The sequence below is a fragment of the Lathamus discolor genome, chromosome 5 (assembly GCF_037157495.1).
Source record: "Lathamus discolor isolate bLatDis1 chromosome 5, bLatDis1.hap1, whole genome shotgun sequence".
NCBI classification, from domain to species: Eukaryota; Metazoa; Chordata; class Aves; order Psittaciformes; family Psittacidae; genus Lathamus; species Lathamus discolor.
In genome coordinates, this window is record NC_088888.1 from 70,208,413 (window position 1) to 70,227,773 (window position 19,361).

Below are 19,361 nucleotides of genomic sequence, written 5' to 3' on the forward strand. Positions count from 1 at the left end.
GTTTCCATCAGACTTAAACTAGTCCAGTGACAAAACAGTTATCCTCCCTGACAACCTGTGGAGGTGAGAGAAAACAGTTTTCCATGGAAGAGAATTTATATGCAAAAAAACCCTGTGCTTCTGCTACAACCAGCAATCTACAGTACAGTATTTTTAGGATACAGATAATTCTGGCTTAGTTCCACAGAATGAATGGTAAAACTGCCTCAATTTAATTACCACCCCATGAAGCAGTCTGACAGTTTCAATGCAGTGCTTAGTAAGCATTTTACCTCAGACAGCTTGAAGATGTAGTATAGCACTGAAATTACAATACATACCATGACTTGTTCTGTCATCCTACTTTGGGAATGCAGCACGCTTGTCTCTATAATGAGCTGTCTGATATTCACCCATTTCACCTGTAGCAAACAGGAGTAAAATATAAGTAACCATAAGTTGGCATATTAGTTGAATGCAAGCTAAAATATTCATTTTTGGCAGAAGGTTTCAGATTCTTCTAACTATCCAGACAAGTGTAATACATAATTTACTTACATTTAAATTTTGAAAAACTTTTGATTTTTGTAAATTTTTAATTATTACAACCTGGAAGAAAACACAACCCCCAGATCTTGTTCTCTCCTTTTCCATATTACTTTTGCTTACAAGATTCCTGGAAAGTATATTAGGGACATGGTTGCTACTATGTCAAACAGTGATAACATATGTATTACTTCAGAACACATATGTGTGTCCTATTAAGAAAATTAACTCTGCAAGAAAAAGTTTTCTCTGTTTAGTTCAAAAAACAAAGAAAAGCGATGTATTAAAAAAATGCAATAGGACACTTTATAAAGCTTACATTAATGCAGTTCTGTAATGCTTTTAATAAATATATTTATGCTTCAAAATACATGCTAGTCTGCACTTCTGCAAGTATAATGAAATGATGTACCTTTATTAAAAAACAAAACAAGTGACCCAACTTCTTTCCAGCAGAAGAAAGATTGAGACTTATTTATTCATACGAAATCTTACTGAGAAAATTGAGAAGAATTTTTCTTTTTAATCTTTTTAACAATGCCATTACATCAGACTCAAACTGTGCTATCTTTCCCCTGGCTAAGCAGTTTTTAGACGACATGTGGAAAAGCAGTTAAGCCCAGGCTAAATTTTAAAACACTCACCTTACAGGAACTATTCACACCTATAAGAAGGCCCCTATAGAGCATCCAAGAAATCAGTGAATTTTCATTGACCTAAACCACTAACTTAACACTGCTGTGAGTTAATTGTCATAGGGTGAATCCTGCTTAATGCCATCTCAGAAGCAATGAATTGTGGAATGTAGAAAAATAATACCCACATTAGCCATAACAATAGCCTAAATAAACTCCAAACAAACCCACCTTCAAAATAACTTAATACAAATGAGTGAAGAAAAAGAACTGAGATCCTCCTTCTGCTTATCTGTAGGTTTCTAAGCAGTTTTTGCATCAAACACACATAAAAAGGAAGTTTCAGATGTTACTAGAAACCTTGGAGTCAAGATCATACAAGTATGGGAATGTACAGTATCTGAAACACTATTAATGACTATAAGTTTAAGAAATTAATTGGAAGTCAATAGAAAATTTAGGCCTGAAATGTCTTTATGAACAGCAGAATACCAACAATACATATGGCATGCCCATTTGTGCTCGAAATTCCTTCTGTTACTGCACCTATGTTTGGTTAAGTAAGTGCTCTGTTCCCTGGGATTGCCTGGGAGCAGATACTCAGAGGTAATTGTGCAGATCATACACAGTATATATGATCCAAACCATAGATTTGAAAGTCCAAATATACTTGAGAAAGATCACTTGCTATATGATATAAACAAACAAACAAAAACAAAAAAAAAAGCAAAACCCAAAAAACAAGTGGAAACCTCTGCAAGATAAAATATAGCTTAGATTTGCCAAATGTTGGCTCCCTTGCAAACCCTGTGTACAATTGCCTTTGTTTCTTACCAATTATTTTGAGTATGAATTATTTCTGAAACTTTAGTTTCTTTCTTTTACACAACAGATCTCTCTTTATTTGTTTCAAAAATAGAAATGTTCGGTCACCTTTCTTCAGAGTGACAAGGTTACAGAAAACAGAAGCACCTCAGGATTTAGAAAGCACTTCCCAGTCCCTGTTATTTGAAAGCAAGAGTTTTCACTCTCCAAGTGGCATAATGCCCCAAAAGAAACAATACCCTGAACAGAGATGAAAAATCGTAGATTACTTTCACAGGCTCTTATTCTACAATAGAGAAATATCCACACTCTAGCTAGGCTTCTTTGAAAAAAATATTTTCTTTTTATATAGAGATAAAAAGCAAAGCTTTCAGGTCAGAGGCTATAGGGGAAAAGAGCTAATGTCTCCTCAGGCTTTGATGTTACAAGTAGTCCCTTGTTACAGAAGTGTATTAGAGCTACTAGTAAACCGAGCCAGCATGTTTAATAACCCCTTTCAGTATGGGTGGTATATGGATTATTCTGTACATAACATAGCAAGGAAAGTCATGCATATTATGAACAATACATAGACTTTATTTTAACATGTTAACATTACTTTATGGCATAGCTAAAAGGTAATGTGTGGTTTATAGATCCCATAGGAAGACCTCTCTTTATAAATGGACCTGAAACAACTATAGACAGCAAAGCAGGATTAAGCGTTCCTCGCTCATTGAAATGTAACACACATAATGGGTTTTGCACCAGTGTCTAATATCTGAAAACAGCAAATTTCAACCTGTTGAGAACTAAACACAACTGTGATGAGTGACAGCATATGGTGTCTCTGCTACTTTTGAAGCTGAAGGACTGCAGACTGCAGGAACCACACTAAAACAGTATGGTCCCGTTCAGTTGTCTTTCACTAATTCTTATGACCAACACCTGAATGACCTAATGTGCTAGTTTGCAGTGGTTCTAATGGACCAATGCACATAATGGACCAATTTACATTTTACCTATTTCTTGGAACACTACATCTAAAAATTAAGGATATGCTGGATTCAGACCAATAAAGATTAGCTTAAAAAAAATCAGCCCAAAATATTAATTAAAGTGTTGGTGCTATGTAGCACCCAGCTGTATAACAGTAAGTTATAGCCTTAGAAAAAAAGGTTGAATTATTTTTAACTTCCTTGGGTTTTTTTGTATATATAGTTTCTGATTGAGTCTTGTGTAATTTGGAAAATTATGTTTGTTTGGATATTAGTGAAATACCAATTGCTGACTGAGACCACTGATTATGCAAATTCGAAAATTACATGAATGTTATTTAGGTACCCTGTAGTTTGAGCATTGCTTAGTAGACAATCAAACAGAAAGACTGTCCACCAAAACCTCTCAAAAATCTCAAGCGATCAGAAAGCTGAAATGCAATTACCCTACACCTGAACCAGGTGCAGACACACCCTGGCAACTTTTCTTGGCAGAAGTGCTTGCAGGAAATTTTGTATCAGCTCCAGTTTTCAGCCAGAAGTGAGCCACTGCAAGAGGGGTAACAAGGGTTTGTAAGGGACTTGTACTAAAGAGTTTCTGCAGGAAAGATGGAAAGGCTTCAAAAAGAAACAGAAAAATAGAAAAGATGGCAATGTGAAAGTGAAAAAGGGCATGAGTTCAAGGGAAAGCTAGGAAGGAGGAGATAAAAAAACCCCTGGTGTATGAGGAGTAGGGATAAAGAAAGAAAACTGCAAGAAAATAAAAAGTCCAAGAGGAGGTTTTTTCGCCTGATTGATCTTAACAGATTTCCAGGTTACATTTTTAGCTTTCCAAATTTTGCTTAGAAATATATTTAAGATGAATAATTCACTGGAACTATTTGAGAGCATGATATCCTAAATAACAGCAGTTTTTCTACACTCAGTTTACATATTGGCAAGATATGTTTAAAATATTGATACTGGCTTCACAATGCTAGGGAATCACCCTATACTTCTGCTGGAATCTACATCTCTGAAAGCAGAGCTATGGAGATCATCCTCCTTCCCTTCAGCTGTAAACCTACTGCACTGGTGTGCACTCACCTCTGACACAGTATAAACTCCTCACTGTATAAACATATGCTATCTGTATAATGGGTGCATCAGAAAAGACTCACAATCCACATTAAAATAGCATCAGGAGCAGAGCTGTAAACCAGTGTCCAAAACCACAGCAGTGGTATTCATCAGAGGATTTCCTGAGGTGTTGGACAGCTTTTAGCAATTAAAATAACAAAAAATGCAGACTTACTTTTTCAGTGGGAGGTATTAAACACAAAGGGTACACTCTGTTTCTCTCAAATGATCAAAAGTGCCAGAGTTATGACGGACCATGTCCTGTCTTCTGTTTCAACATCTCTTTTGGAAATCTCCAGACTTTTCCAGGTGTTTCCAGGCTATCTCCTTAGTAACATACTTATGAAACACTGCTATGGTCTGCTGTTTCTTCATCCTGCCTCCACACCAATTTCTGCCTTACTGGTAAAGTATCTGTGCATTGGCAGGTGAGTTCCCCAGTCCCTTTCTCTTTTCGTCATTCAGCATTTATGCTACACCATTTAGGTAGTAATACTTTTTAGATTCATTTTCTCCCTTCCTTTTGGAGAGGCCTTATGTAGACCCCTTTCTAGCTCCTCAAGCAGGACCAGAAGGAGTAGGTGTGGGTTTCCGGGTGGGAATTATAAGCAGCATCATTTTTGTGTGCAGTTCATGGCAATACAGAGTGGAGCCATAGAGATCCCCGGCAGGCTGGTATGCTTCCTTCCCCGCAATGCTTTTTTGCCACTGCTCATTCTTAAACAGCAAGCTATTGGGAACAAAGACTATCTAGTGCATGTGTTTGGAAAGAAATGCAAGAGAAGGCTCTACTGCCAACAAGCAACAGTGATGAGAGTTTTCTTAAAAAGCTATGAGAATTATAAACAATATACTACTGCCATGTGTTAAAAAAGAACAAGATCACTAGTGAGAAGGAAATTAAGTGTTATTCTTAAAAGACAAAGTCAGGAGATACAAAAGGGCATACATAATTTCCCTCTGAAACTGTATGATAAAATGACAGCAAAAATCAGCTTAGGAGCAACACATGAACTAGCCTTCTGTGCCTCCTGCTCTCTTCCTTCCAAGACTAAATGGATCTGTGTCTTTCTTTTGTCACATTGTTGTAACTTTCATTCAGTCTCCCCACTTCACCTTGACCGCATCTGAACAGTGACAATATGTTTCTTGTTCTGAATGCTTTTCCCAGCAAGGATCACTGACAGCCTCTTACTTTGTATTTTCTCGGCTTCTCAGGCAGTGATTTCCCCCCCACCTTCTTTTTCCCTCAACCATCATCACTGCTATATGGGGAGAATTCAGTTCAATTTTGGTTTTAAACATTAAGTGTTTGAATTAGCAAATGTCTTCCAGCTTGCAGAGGAAAGAGATGGTCATTAAAAAAGAAAGGAAAAAAGTTTATTTTTTTTTGCAAAATAAAAAATGAAAAGCTGCAGAATAATCTTAAATCATTTTATACTGCACATAAAACTTGAAAATAATGAGAGCTCTTCAATTTAGCAATGATTGGGGTTCTAGGCATACAAATCAAAGAGAGCTGTAAAATTATTAGAACACTACAGTATCTTTCATAAGCATTTCAATTCAGAGGTGATCAAAGATTCTGGACTTGCAGAGCAATTTACTTGGCATTTGCAGGAAAGCCTCACTCTTTCAAACTGAAGCACTCTTAACAATATGAAGAACTCCAATAATTTTAAATTGATGTATACCATACATGCCTAGAAATCCAATTTAGTCTTTAAATAAAAACATTATAACTTCAGAAGTATGAAGGGCCCACCCACAACATAACAGCAATCTAGCTTTTCCAATTCAGCCTAGCTGTTATTTCTCCCATGTTAGGTTTTTCTGGCACGAGTTATTGCTGAAAACATTAGAGATGAGTGCTTCTTTTAACGCTATCCTTCAGGCTTGCTTTCTGCTTATTTGTGATTTTTTTCCCAAGCTCAGTGAACTTCTGGACAGCCTCAGATTCCGGGTGTAAATGGTATTTCTAAATACTTTTAAATATGGCAGATTAAAACAAGAAGACAATGTTTAAGCCACATCAAAGTTGCTATATATTCTTAACCAAAACTTTAATTCATCCCAGTTTAAGTTTGTGAATACGTATATCTATTTTTAATTTACCTGAGTTTTGATTTGCTAATAAGTAGTTCTATACTTAATGGAAATATAAAGCACATTGAGTTCTAAAACAATATTGATAGAGCAGGAAAATTAAGTCTAAATTTTAAAAGTTACATCTCAAGTATACATGAAAAAAAAAAATAGTTCCCTGAGTAAAAGAGTTTCTGTGTTGATCCCTCTGCTGCTTTCAGGCACATCTTCCTTCTGTGTAAAACAGACTCCTGTCACCAGCCAGTTCGTGAAGTCTCTGTTTTGCATAGCAGAAAACACCTTTCCAGTCCTACTGCCAATACCAGAAACCCTTCCTGTAGCCCACAAGGCTTGTGAGTGGTCACAGGAGAGCTACTGTCTATAGAAACTCAAGGGTTTTTTGACTTTTTGACACAGATGTAGGTCTGTGTGAGACACACGTAAGGCAGACAGCAGCTTCTCCAACATTCATCATGCCAAAAAACTTAACAAAAAAAAAAAAAAGTGAAGTTGGAAGGGACTTCCGGAAATCACCTGGTACAACCCCTAATTCAGCAGAGAACCAACACAGACCAGGTTGCTCCGGACTTTGTACAGTCGAGATCTCCAAGGATGTAATTTCATAAATCCCTAATACTTCTTTATGTTATCTTGTAAATTCTGCTATTCTGAAATCATTAATTTTAGATTTTCTTTCTGTGAAGTTGAGGCCTGTTTGCAAGGACAGAACATATCTATGAAATATTAATCTAGTTTAAACTAATGCAGGTACCGTTAAATTTTTTTTCTTAGTACTATTGAAGTTTATGTGATCTGTGATAAGAAGTCTGTTCTGTCCCCCATGGACTATAGCTTAGCCTCAAGACTTAGTGAATGTGGGACTTAGCGTAAATTTAGTGGAGACTATAATGTCTATAAACCCTTACAAAATGTCACACCAAAAAAGTGTTCGATTTCTATCTCAAACTATGCCAGGGCTCACAGTCAGGCAGCAAAAGTGCTTACAAATATCCATAATAATGTTCTTGGCCTTGTAAAATAAATATAGCCTCTGGTGGTGGAGACTGACACCAGTTAGCAGAGGCTGTATTTTAAAGTATTCATTCTTCTTTCTTGACAATACAAAGAACACTATAGAGAGAAAACTTCTCCAGAATCCTTTAAATAATGAAACCTGAAATACCTGTTACTGGACAAACTGTGACAAAGCTTGAAGACCAAATCACAAATGTTGGACACAATGGCATATTTCACATGCATCTCAACTGTTTTCTACCAGATTTGTTCTTCCTTTTTTATACTGGTTTTCTGTGAAGCTTGAAAGTAAACCTGTTTTGGAAAAGAGAAACAGTAGTCACAGCTTCACAAGGGAAATTAACTACATGTTCAGTGTTCTGTAAGACAAGATTGTCCAAACGACAGACAAAAGTAGTTCATGCCATTACAAATATTTTGTACAGTAGCCAGATGCCTCCTACTCTTTTTGAGTCAAAACCTCAAATATTCATGACGTGACAAAAACCTAGAGGTGTTAATCTATAGCCAACCTTTCAGCTTCCTCAGTGTATGAGATTATTGTTCTGCTTTGAGTAGAGTAGTTTAATCAGGTACTTAATAGCTACAGTTATCAGAAATCAGCTGCCTTCAGCCTTTCAGAAGCCTTAGGCCAGGAAAAGAAAAAGGTAAATAATGTCAGAAAAAAATGTCTAAGCTCAGTAATCTCTCCTAATAACTTCATAGGTTTCCCTTTTGGATTCCTCTCAACCCCTTCATATGTTTTAAAAACTTACCTGCCTAATGCCCTAAAGATTTCAAGCATTCTAATGCATTTTCTAAAATACCATTTTTCAATACAAATTGGACAAGACCTTGAACTAAAAAGAATGGTCTTTCTAAAACCATTTAATTCTTTGCTTTTAAAATGTTTCTGCGTACTGTAGATAGACAGAAGGAGCAGCCCTGAACAAGAACAGTACTCATCCCAGACAGAACTGGTAGCTGTCAGTTGCTTTTGCTGTAGTTTTATCCAAAAACCTTATTTTCTGTTGGTTTGATTTGTTTTCACTGCCTGTTAAACACAATGGAAACAGAGTGTGTTTTCCACACTCCCAGAATTCAAAAATTATGAAAGGATTTCACTGAAACTTCCCAGTTTTTTGGTTGCAAAAAGCATCAGTGAATGGTTTCAGTCAATTTCAGCCCAAAGACTGAGGGCCTCACAAAGTTACGAACATATGGTCATAGAAGTTGACACAAACCCTTCTGGTAATCCAACCACGAAGCAGTAAAGAGTGCTATACTTCCTTAAGTGTACATGTAGGATATTTGATTTGTTGTAAAAGAAGTGTCCCACTTGCAGGAAAAGAAAGTGCCCTGCTTGTAAGGCATTTTCTCCAAAATAAAATCACATTCTCTTACCTTTTTACCCACATATTTCTTTCCAGACAGCTCTGTTAAATAAAATATGAAATTGGAACCAACAACTCCTTTTTCACTCTTTCAGATAGACAATGTTGTAAAAACCATTACAAATGCTAAGCTATAAATGCTTAGGACTAAGGAGGGCGTTGCAACAAAGGAGAATAGTAATAAGAATGTAGAAACACAATAGAAAATATTTGCATACTTACTTACATTTGTTACTCTTCAAACTATCACAAAATACAGTTGGTTTTCAAAACTGACTAGCATTCTACCAACAAACTGAATATGGTGTGCCTATTTTTCAGGCCTCCTTTAAAGACCTTAAAATTAGAAGTAAATTAGATTGAATTTCTATAAGATAAACTTTTTCATACCTCAATATGCATACATGTATATATATATGTACATCTTTAAATTGTGATACTTTGTAAATACTATAATTCCCATATTAGAGTAGATAACCCTGTGACCATAATGACAAATTACTGAAATTTGTGCCTAGTTTAATCTTGAAAAGCCTCACCGTAGTCACCAAGAATTTACAGAACCTGGGTGAAGATATAAATACACGTAATTATTTAGCATTTAGGTTCTTGAAGTAATGCATGAAGCAGCATAAACTACTGAGTGCTAGTTTTAATTTAAGAATTCATCCTCTATCATGGAAATAAATCCTACACTGAAGGTGTTATTTTGCAATTTCTTTTCTTTTAATTGTAAGCAAAACAAACACCTTTGTTATTGCTGTGGGAAAGGAAAGAAATAGAATAAGGAGATGGGACAGAACATACAAGAAGAGGGGATTTTTGACAAGTTGTATAATTAATATAAATGGGCATTTAGTGGTTTGTTGTTTTTTTTTTTTTTTGTTTTGTTTTGTAAAAGAAATATCAAAAGGAAAGGAGATGTTTAATAGAGGCTCTGCTTGCCAGCATGCCAGTCACTGGAACAGAGTATTTATTGCTTGAATGTGTGCCAAGAGATGGAAAATTATCTTAACTGTAATGCTTCCACCGAACATGGGAAATGAAAGATTAAAAACAAATAGCTAAAGAAGCTTTGAATTGGGCACTTTTACTACCAGTACAAGATGTCTTAACTTTAACTCTTGAGACACTTTTCCTGAGCTTGAGATTCATGGCACAGAAACTCTTGGTCTGCCTCTCTCTGCACTTTTGCTCCCCTTGAATCCTTGGGCATCTATCCATACAATAAAGTCTGCAGCTTCTGGCAGAAAATTAAAATGCTGCATTATTTAACAGTGACTGCCCTCAGAATACTCCTGGGTAAGGTGGGAATGGTATTTTGGTGTTTCTGAGATCACATCTTTTTTTACAGCCACATGGCTGGTAGCGTCTGAGTTAAATAACAGTGTATTTTATATTACAGTATATTATATTAATTTCCATTCTTTCTATTTGCCTTCGCAGTGGGATTTCTCTCACCTGATTTTAGTTATGTAAAGGTTTGACAATCTCTGTGAGAGCTGAGGATACCTACAGTAACATATTTACACATAGGTGTCCACAGACACACTGAATAGCCCCTGAGCTATGAGACTTGGTTCAGTTGACCACACGTTGGTATCTAATGCCATTTGACATCTTCTGGGGTACCCAAGATGCATCTGACAGGTCCACAAAGATGACACAAGACATACAGGAGACCTGCTTCCAGAGCGGGCCATTCCGCAGCATCTCAGGTACTGCAAGACCTTGTAAGCAGGCAGCTGAATCAGGCCCCTCATTGAAACAGTCAGTCATGTTCAGAAAATAATTCATTACCAAGTACAATATCTGCATTATGGTGAGCTGAATGGCTCTCTAGGCCCTAGTGACTCTACATCTGCTGACTTAATGATAGCCTAACACCTAGCACATATGTTAACAGCATCATTAGAAACCTAACTGTATCAGGATATAGGAACCTTGATTGTAAATGTCTGTGATTGGGAGCTGAATCTTGCTATAGTTGTCTAGGTTCCTTTTTATGTTATGAAAATATTAAACCTATTCAAAGGGTAATTCAGTCTATCTGAAAATTTAAGTCTAAGATAAGTGGGAGGATTTACCACCAGGAAGTATTCCTCCTCCTACCCAATGACTTTAAGCTAGGCTGAGATAACTGCCATAAACCAACAGAGTGCAAACCGTCTGACATTACACATACTGACTCCAAATGATGCAAATCTGTTTTTGAGGTAGAATCTTTCAATGATCAATTATATATTTTTAAACATTTCAGTTACTTTTAATACACCTGGATAGCAATCACACACTCAAGGAATTAAAGCTCTCCGTTGTATTCTGCACCTTTAAAGTTTGATGTCATCAAGACAGGAGTGAATTTAACCTGAATATTTCTTTCACTCAGCTCTTCTTTAACCACATGGATAGTTTATATACATTTTTCACTAAACCCTTTTGATAAAATAGTATTTTTTTTTCTTGTCTACTCACAGTGAGTAGCTTAATTTTTCCATGTGTTTAAAATATCCATCATTAGTAACTCCTTCAAACCTAGAAACTAATCTGGTTATTTGAGAAATGTAAAATCATACTTAAATTGAATATTAAAATTATAAACAACAAAGTATCCATGTCATTCTAAGATTAAAAACCTAAATAATACTTCAAAAGGGCTTACTAAAAAAAATTACTCCAATAGGAACTTGAATGCCAAGTCTCAGCACAATTGAATTTGTTTCAATTCATAAATATGTGCAAATTAAAGCTTTTGTCCACTCTAGCGCACAACGTCCAGAATTATTTTTTATTCTGAACTGAAATACAGCTCTTGTTCAAAACCAGAAGATTTCTTGAAAAAATTGTTGATCTTTACTTTAAAAGCTTTAAGCTTAATGTTTTTCCTTCACCTTCTTCATTCTCATTATAGAGTCCACTACGTTTTATTTTCAGTGTTTTTAAAGGCAGCAAGAAAGAAAGTGATGTTCAAGGCAGACAAATAAAGAAAGGAGATTTTCTTAAAAGTTTGAAAAAAAATCTAAAATAGGGCTGCCGATTTTCACAACTAAGTGATCAGATGAGATCTCCCTCCATAAATAAATATCCCTTAAGACATGAGCAATGAAAGTTGCTGCACATTTTAAGTGGAAAATCTATTCCTCTTTACCAGATCCACACATCAGATAATAACAGAAGTTTAAAGAGGGGTTGTGGTTTGGTTGGACCACCAGGAGAGGAAGGGTTCAGGATAGGAGGTGAACTGAGGATGGTTTTCCACACATCCCCTTCCACTCGCTGCAGAGGCTGCTGAATGCTTCCTCTGCTCTCACCTACTAGACCTACGTGGGAAACCTGATGCCAGTGGGAGCATCCCCCACTGTGGAAAGGCATCAACATAAATCAAAGCTTGGTTTAGTGTGCTGAGTTTTTTTTTTCTTTTTTAAGGACTAAGCTCTTCTTGAGTGTGGAATAACTCCCGATTCATGACAGACAAGGAGAAAATACTCTGGATTTAAAAAATCAAATTTTGTTGAATCTGGTCTCAGCGTCTGTTTGCACAACTTAGTTCACATTTAAGGATCTTGAACTAGAATAAAGAGTGTATATGTCTCCTTGCTAGTAGATGGCTCGCTCAAAAAGTTACTAAACTGGACAATAAACTGGATACTAAACTGATTGTCAGTGTAAGGCCACTCCATACGTTTCAAGCACATGATCTTAAGGTACTCAGAGATCTTGAGCAAGGTATTTCACACCTGTGAAAGAAAATCCCAGAGGGTGCTAGATTTAACTTAATTCCTGCCTCCATCAGCTCCTTCATCTTGTACAGATGTAGGAAGAAACATCCCACGGATGTGAGAAAGTATCAAAGACCCTGGGTACTGAAATGCCTGATCTGCACTCTGGTCTGGTGATACGAATGGGTGATAAGAGGTCGATGCTAATCAATGTAGCAGCTCTTTAACTTGAAGGGTGGTGGTGTGGCTGGGAAGCTAGAGGCCCTCTCCAATACACTGGAAGCCCCTGGGGTTGAACTGGCAGGTTCAAATTTCGTGAGATAATTCAATGCGAGCAGCATGCAGTTGAGTGTAGGTTTGAATCACAGACCTGCGAACAAACCCAAGAATCAGCCAAAGTCTGTGAGTTTGCTGCTACAACCACCACGTTCTGAAAGTGAGAAATGCTGGAGGGCACTTCTCCAGCTGCAGGTGCTGAGGGGCTTCTGAAGTTCTTCCAGCCAGCAGAACCATGTCAAGCAACTTTCATCAAGTCACCAACATACATTTGCAAATATACTCATTTTTCTCCGCAATAAAAGAAGCGATAAGACTTTGAGGTCCACATTACAGCGTGGGGTTTTGTCCGGTAGATATTTTTTCCCCGTGTTGCTGCAAGACATAGAGGTATAAAAGCACCCAGGAGCAGAGGGTTTTGGAGGACCTTTTCCAAGGGTTGCACTATCCCTGTTATATGTTCGCTGCCTTTTCCTAAGGAGGAGGTCAGAGCAAAAGCCCCGGTTGCAGAGGTCTGGTTGCCGTTCCAGCAGAGCAAGGTGATTTCTTGTGAAGGGGTTTGTCCGCCCCGGGACAACAGGCGGGGGGAGGAGGGCAGCCCTCCCCCCCCCCCCCCCCCCCCCCGCTCCCCAGCCCCTCAGGGATGGAAAGCAGTGGGTGTCTCCCCTTCCTCGCCTTCCTCCCCTCTCACCCTCCTCTCCCTCTCCCGCTGCCGCCGGCCCTCTCCCCTCGCTCCCATGGGAAGCGGCGGCGCTGACAGCCGCCCTGTGTCACTCTCCCCCCGACTGTCACTCTCCCTTTCGCCGCTATTATCGGCGGTAAGCCGGGGCAGTCCCCAGCCGGGCAAGGGCTGCTGATCGCTATCGCTCGGGCTATGAGCTGCCCCTGCCATGAACCTGACTCCGGGGCGGGGGGAAGGCAACGGGAGAGGGCTGCAGCGGGGAGGGAGGGGGGAGGAGGCGCTGATACAGTTTGGTTTCTTTTCTTATTTTCCTACCCTTTCTCCGGCGCTCAGTCTTTTGTGTCAGCTTTCAGAAATGCTCTGTTTGACTGGCAGCCTGTCACAGATCAGTTACCACCTAAAGCCGCTTGGCAGGGAGAGGTGACGGCCCAGGAAGGGATCTAAGTGGGTTTATCAGTGCTTCTTTACGCCTCGTGAGCTCCTTGACACAAAAGGAAAGGGTATTAAAGATCTAAAGCGAGCCCAAAAGCGTGAAAGCTCCTTATAGGCTGCGAGATGCGGATGTGACTAAATTTTTAAATATTTTGAGTTGATGCTATTCATTTTGCCAATAGAGTAGAAAGAATTTTTGTTACAGAAATGAGTGTATGTTCCACTTGAGTGAGATTTGGAAAAGGGAGGAAGTCCCTAAATATGTGCTTGGAATATTACAACTACCCTGTATTTACAATCATGCATCTGTTTTGAATATATATAAAATCTGACATATTTCTTTTTCTTAAAAAAACCCAACCCAACAAACCCCAACACACAGTCATTTAGCACATACAGTATTCCATTTCCTACTACTATTGCGGAATTCATTTAGGCATTTTGTGTTTGTTTGTTTGTTAAAGTTTAAACATTATAATGTAGTAAGAAGGGTTGGCAATTTTCAAACCCTATAAATGGTAAGCGTGGAAAAGGTCCAGAATTCATTAGGTATATGCCATATCTCCTTTCAGGCTCTTTTATGCATGGATTATTGTTAAAGTAGTGTATTTTTAGCATGCCAATGGCTTCTCTCAGCACATTACTACAACCATAATGGTTACACTATAGGCAGCAGAGCACAAAGCCTTTTCCTTTGTTCCTAATTTACCAGAGCTCAAACTCTTTTATTGTGTGATTTAAATTAAAACACATACATTTGTATGGGAGACTGTGTCAGCAAGGTTTATGATTTGGAAGTGATGAAATAGCAAAAAAGCCAACCCACATCCTGGTGGTCAAAATAGGTAGATTTTTTTTCAACATCTACTTTCAGGAAATTATACGTATTCTAAACCTCACATATTCCAGCCTTGGTGAATGTTAATGAGAGTTATACAGAGATCAAGAACTGTCACGTTCAAGATTACTTTTTTCCCCATTTACTCAAAAAAGATGGAAAATGTTTATTTATTCATTTATATTTTTCATATTTTTACCTGATTCATTTAGAAAGAAAGTTTTTAAAGTCTTTGGGATCATAATAACATGTGTGGGGTTTTTTTCCAAATACAAAAGAGTAAGTCACAATCCTCCTTCTCGCGATTCTGTATAGTCACCCAACTTGTTTTTCATGTCATTATAGCCCCTCCTAGCCTTCACATCTGCTGTCTACCATTTTCATTGCTTATAAGCAGCAGGTGAATGGCCCAAATGAAAGATTTAACAAGCCCTCAGTGGAGCTGCTGCCCTGAAATTTCACTCCCCTACACAATGCTCTTTCCCTCTCTTTGTCTGAAGTGAAAGGGGTTTTTCCTTGGACCATTGTCTTGGCTGTTGGCTAATATTGTCATCCCCTATAAAGTTCTGTAAGTGGCTACTGAGCAGGATAAAGTGAGTCCTGTTAAAATATTTTCATGCTATTTCCTCAAATTTGTGAGTCAGGCAACTTAAATCATCCCCCTGGCCCTTTGCAATTAAAAACCTGCAGAAATTTGAGGAACAATGTTTACTGGTACATCAAATTAAACTCCAGTATTTGTACCAGCAGTTCAACAGGGATTTTTACACATCTCTTTTGAGTGCATGTAAAACATCAAGTGCCTACCAGACCAATGAAAACTGAACACTCATGTTTTTAAGCAGTTATGATCAAATTCTGCAGCAAGGTTTGAAAAGAAATACATCCGAACAGCTGAAAATGTGAGGAAATCGCAATACACTTACCTGCTTTATCCATAACTAAGACAATCTAAATTCATCTTTTCCCTGTGTATAAATAACAAGATTTTCAGTTCATTCCCAAATACACTCGCAAGCACAGCACCACGTCTCATCTACCCCAGGTCACTCAGCGTGGACTGTTAACTTCTCAAGCTGTATCTATAATGAATTTGGTATTTCCTCTGCAGGTTAACCAGAAAGATTACTAAAAAGCTAAATCTATTACCTGTGAGATGGATTGAGGTAAAAAGAAAACATATACACATAATAAAATTCACTGGGTCATCAAAATAAAGCTTTTGAGAGGCCTAAACTGAGATTGGAAGATAGGAATTTGCTAATCAGAAGTCTAAACTTTAGAGAACACCTGATTGTACCCCAAGGTTATACATATTCTGGCACAGTGAGTTCTAACTTAAATAAGCTTACAAATAAATTAGGTGAAATTTATCATTGCAAAGAATGAGGGGCAGTTAAAGCCTTGTCAAAAGTGTACACATCAGTTGCTTGCACCAGCTGGGGCCTTTGGGAGCACTGGAAATGCAGTCTCCTACAAATACACACAAGTAATTTAGTATGGCTTCAGATGAAATTCAATGTACTGGTAGTATTTTCTTTGTAATATTCAATATTCAAAGACTAAATGTCAAAATATCTAAGTTGGAAGCATTAATGACTTTTTAAAGTGTATAGTGCAGCTGGAAATAAATGTATTTACTATATATACTGCAGACATAAATTCTTAAATCCTGTCTCAGATTACCCAGGAACATCTAAAGCAGAGATCTGTCCCAGCCTGAGCAGTGATATGTTCTCTGCTCCCTGAGCCCATCAGCTTCTGGGGAGAGAGGTGCTGGAATCCTGGCTTTATTTGTATAAAGAACAACCTGAGGCATTGGTTATGCTAAACTAATGCCTGACGGGTGTAGGGGACTTCTGCAGCAAGACTGCCAAGCTGCTGGTGCTTAGGGATCAAGCCAGGGAAAACAAGCCCCATACCTATTACTTTGCATGTCTTACATGAAAGGATCCTTTAAACCATTTTGTAGTGACAGCTACCTTTAACAGTCATTTTACTGTCCTTTTACACTGCCAGTGTGGTGTAATGGACTTCAGTATGGGTAAGAATGTGGCTGTGGTGTCAAACAAGGGCAAAAGGATGAAAATTATGCCTGTCTTTCATTACCTTACTTCTTATCTCAGTCCTTGATTCTACCTTCAGGGCTCTTTTAGCATTTCTCCATCTTTACATATAAGTTTCGCCTATAAGGAAACGACACCCGTAAGCACCTGTAAAACTCCCACAGGAGCTTTTCTCGTTTGTCAGTCACTCTTTCTCACCTTTCTCCAAGTAAACTGGACTGGAAAGCAGCCGAGTACCACAGCCCAGCTGAGGGAGAAGGCTGCAGTTCACCGCTTTCCATCAACATGGAAATTTCAGCTTGCCAGTACGAGACATATTCAGGAACATCTGATTAAAAACATGCCATGGGGTCTGGGTAAAGAAAAAGACAAAGAGGAGTGTACAAAGAAGGAAAGGAAGAAGATGGATATGAAAAACTAGGAGGGACAGGTCCTCATTTTAAACTCTTCCTCATGAACACCACCACATCTTAAGTCATACCATGTAGCCCTTTAGAAACGTTGCATTTACTGCTTATTCCAGAGGCTGAATTTTAATTTGGCTTTTAATCAGTTGTCTGCTGAAGAAGCAATGACAAGAGAGAACTAGGAGTCAGAGCCTGCTCCTCGCTGGCCACAAGCTATGGCAGGTGTCATGTCCTTGAGGAGGGGAGCAATGGCAGGTGCAAGAAGCAGGAGGACCCTGACACTGGCATACTAGCTCTCAGGCACTCTGGGTATGAAAGAGCCTGGGCAAAGGAAAGATAAATGACAGTATTTCCATCTGTTGCAATAAGGAAGCTTACACCATAGTAAGTTAAACAATCCGCTCAATGTAACAGGGTAATCTACACCAAATGTTCACCTGGGATGCCATAAATCCCATCCTAGTTATTGGGTTTTAAGTTTCTGCTGAAGTGTAACAGACTATTGCGCAAAACCACGCAGACATTTCTGTTGTCAAGAATTGGACTTTCATGGACACAATGTACTTAAAAACTGTGATTTGGCAGCAGTGACAGCTATGAGTGTTCAACACTGAAAACATCAGAACCCCTCCAATCCAAAAGGGCTGCCTCTGTATCTTGGCTTATCTGAACACTAATTTTAAAGGTTTAAACAATGTAACAGGTATAAAGAGTAAGTATAAATATAGTAATATCATGCTTACCATTTTAGGCATGATTAAAACAGCTGGCATTTGCTGCACAAAGGCAGTGGTATAACTGAGGCAGAAAATCTTAATCCTGTCTACGGGCCTTTAAAGTTTCCACAAGGATGAAGGGTGCTATAAAAATATTTATAAGCCTGTAACTAGCAAAAATGACTTCATTATGATCTCATGTGCTGCCAGAGCACCAATTAAATTGACTTGATAATGTTATGATTAGGCTGTACTTTTCATCAGTTACAAAGCTCTTGATTGAAGAAGAGATTTGCAACATTGAAAAAAATGACCTTGTGATATGGATTTTTATCAATGACTTTTTATCTTGCTGGTTTCCAATTACATGACAAATAAATAATAGTACTTGCAGCTCCTATTATACTTCTGAGGATCCCAAAGTACTCTGCTGATTAATTAGCTTCACAAGAGCTGTGAGAGTTACATACACGTTATCCTGTTGTTATTAACAATTCAGAATTCAAATGTGATATCTTTGCACCCTTCAAATAAATGGCAAAAATCCTCTTGACATTAGTGGGGGTAAATTTCACTCAGAGAGTTTAAGCGGTTAGACTAAGGTCACAAAATCTGTCTGCAACAGAACTGGGATATCTCTTCTTTCTCACTGCCACTGCAGTTAAAGCCATAAAGTAACTCAGGTAAAACGTAAACGGTTTGAATTACACTTGATCCTGTACTTCCATTGTCAAAAAGTCAGCTTTAAAAGTCATAACATGCCACTACCAACTCTAGGTTTTTTTCTTAAAAAAAGCAAATTCACATAATGCAGAAACACTTGAGTGGTGGAGAAAACAGAGCACATATTCGACAAAGTATTCTTTCAAGTCCTTTTCGGTCTACAACATAAATGTTATACACTTGTATGAATGCAATACTTGTATGAGTGAAATACACTTGTATTTCAGTATTTATATGAACACGTACATTGAATAAGTGTGCATTTGTATTAAACAGGTTCTAATATTTGTTTCAACATGAATTTATAGATGAAAATCAATGCACAGTACAGCGGTGTATTCAACGTTCCTCTGGCAAATTCAAAATTACTTAAGCAATTACATCATAATAAAGAATAATTTGGGGAGAGAAGTATTCCTTAATCCTCTAAAATGTGTAGTTCATGGTCACAGCTCTTTCTTAGCACTAATTTGATTCTTAGGATACAGTGCAGGGGATATTCTTCACACTGCACTCCAACTCCTTTGAAAACTTACAGAAAAGAAGGACAGAACAACAATTTGGTTTTCAGTTAGGTAACAGAGTCGACATAAAAATCTTTCTAGAATCAGTTCAAAAGCTGTGGCAGCTGGAGCAGTGACAGCTGAGCTGTGCTGCTTGCTGTCCATCCTGTCCACCAGGCAGGATGGTTTGCCACCGGAAGAGAAATGGAACTTGAGCTACGTTTTTATTTTTGGGAAGTATTATTAAAAGACTTATGATAGCAATCTTAGCTCGTTGCTTCTTCCTCTTTCTTCAAAAGGTATTCCAAGCATCTTCCAGTACACGTGAAAAAGACCCTTTCATCATCAATTATCAAACACGGACAAAGTGGTGGAAGCTAATTATTGGCTCTCCTTTTGCAGTTTTGGTGGAAAGCAGAGGAGTC

General features: G+C 38.0%; 1 long non-coding RNA gene across 2 annotated transcripts in view; it reads right to left on the reverse strand.

Moving 5' to 3' along the window:
* LOC136015361 (uncharacterized) overlaps positions 1-19,361 on the reverse strand; it is a 154,697-nt gene that overhangs the window by 37,060 nt on the left and 98,276 nt on the right. Inside the window, exons 1-2 of one of the 2 annotated variants that reach the window (XR_010613165.1) lie at positions 7,350-7,491; positions 321-401 (exon numbers count right to left, since the gene is read on the reverse strand). This is a non-coding gene — a long non-coding RNA (uncharacterized LOC136015361). Of the gene's footprint in view, positions 1-320; positions 402-7,349; positions 7,492-19,361 lie in introns of those variants that run through there. The other variant, XR_010613167.1, reaches the window with a different exon arrangement.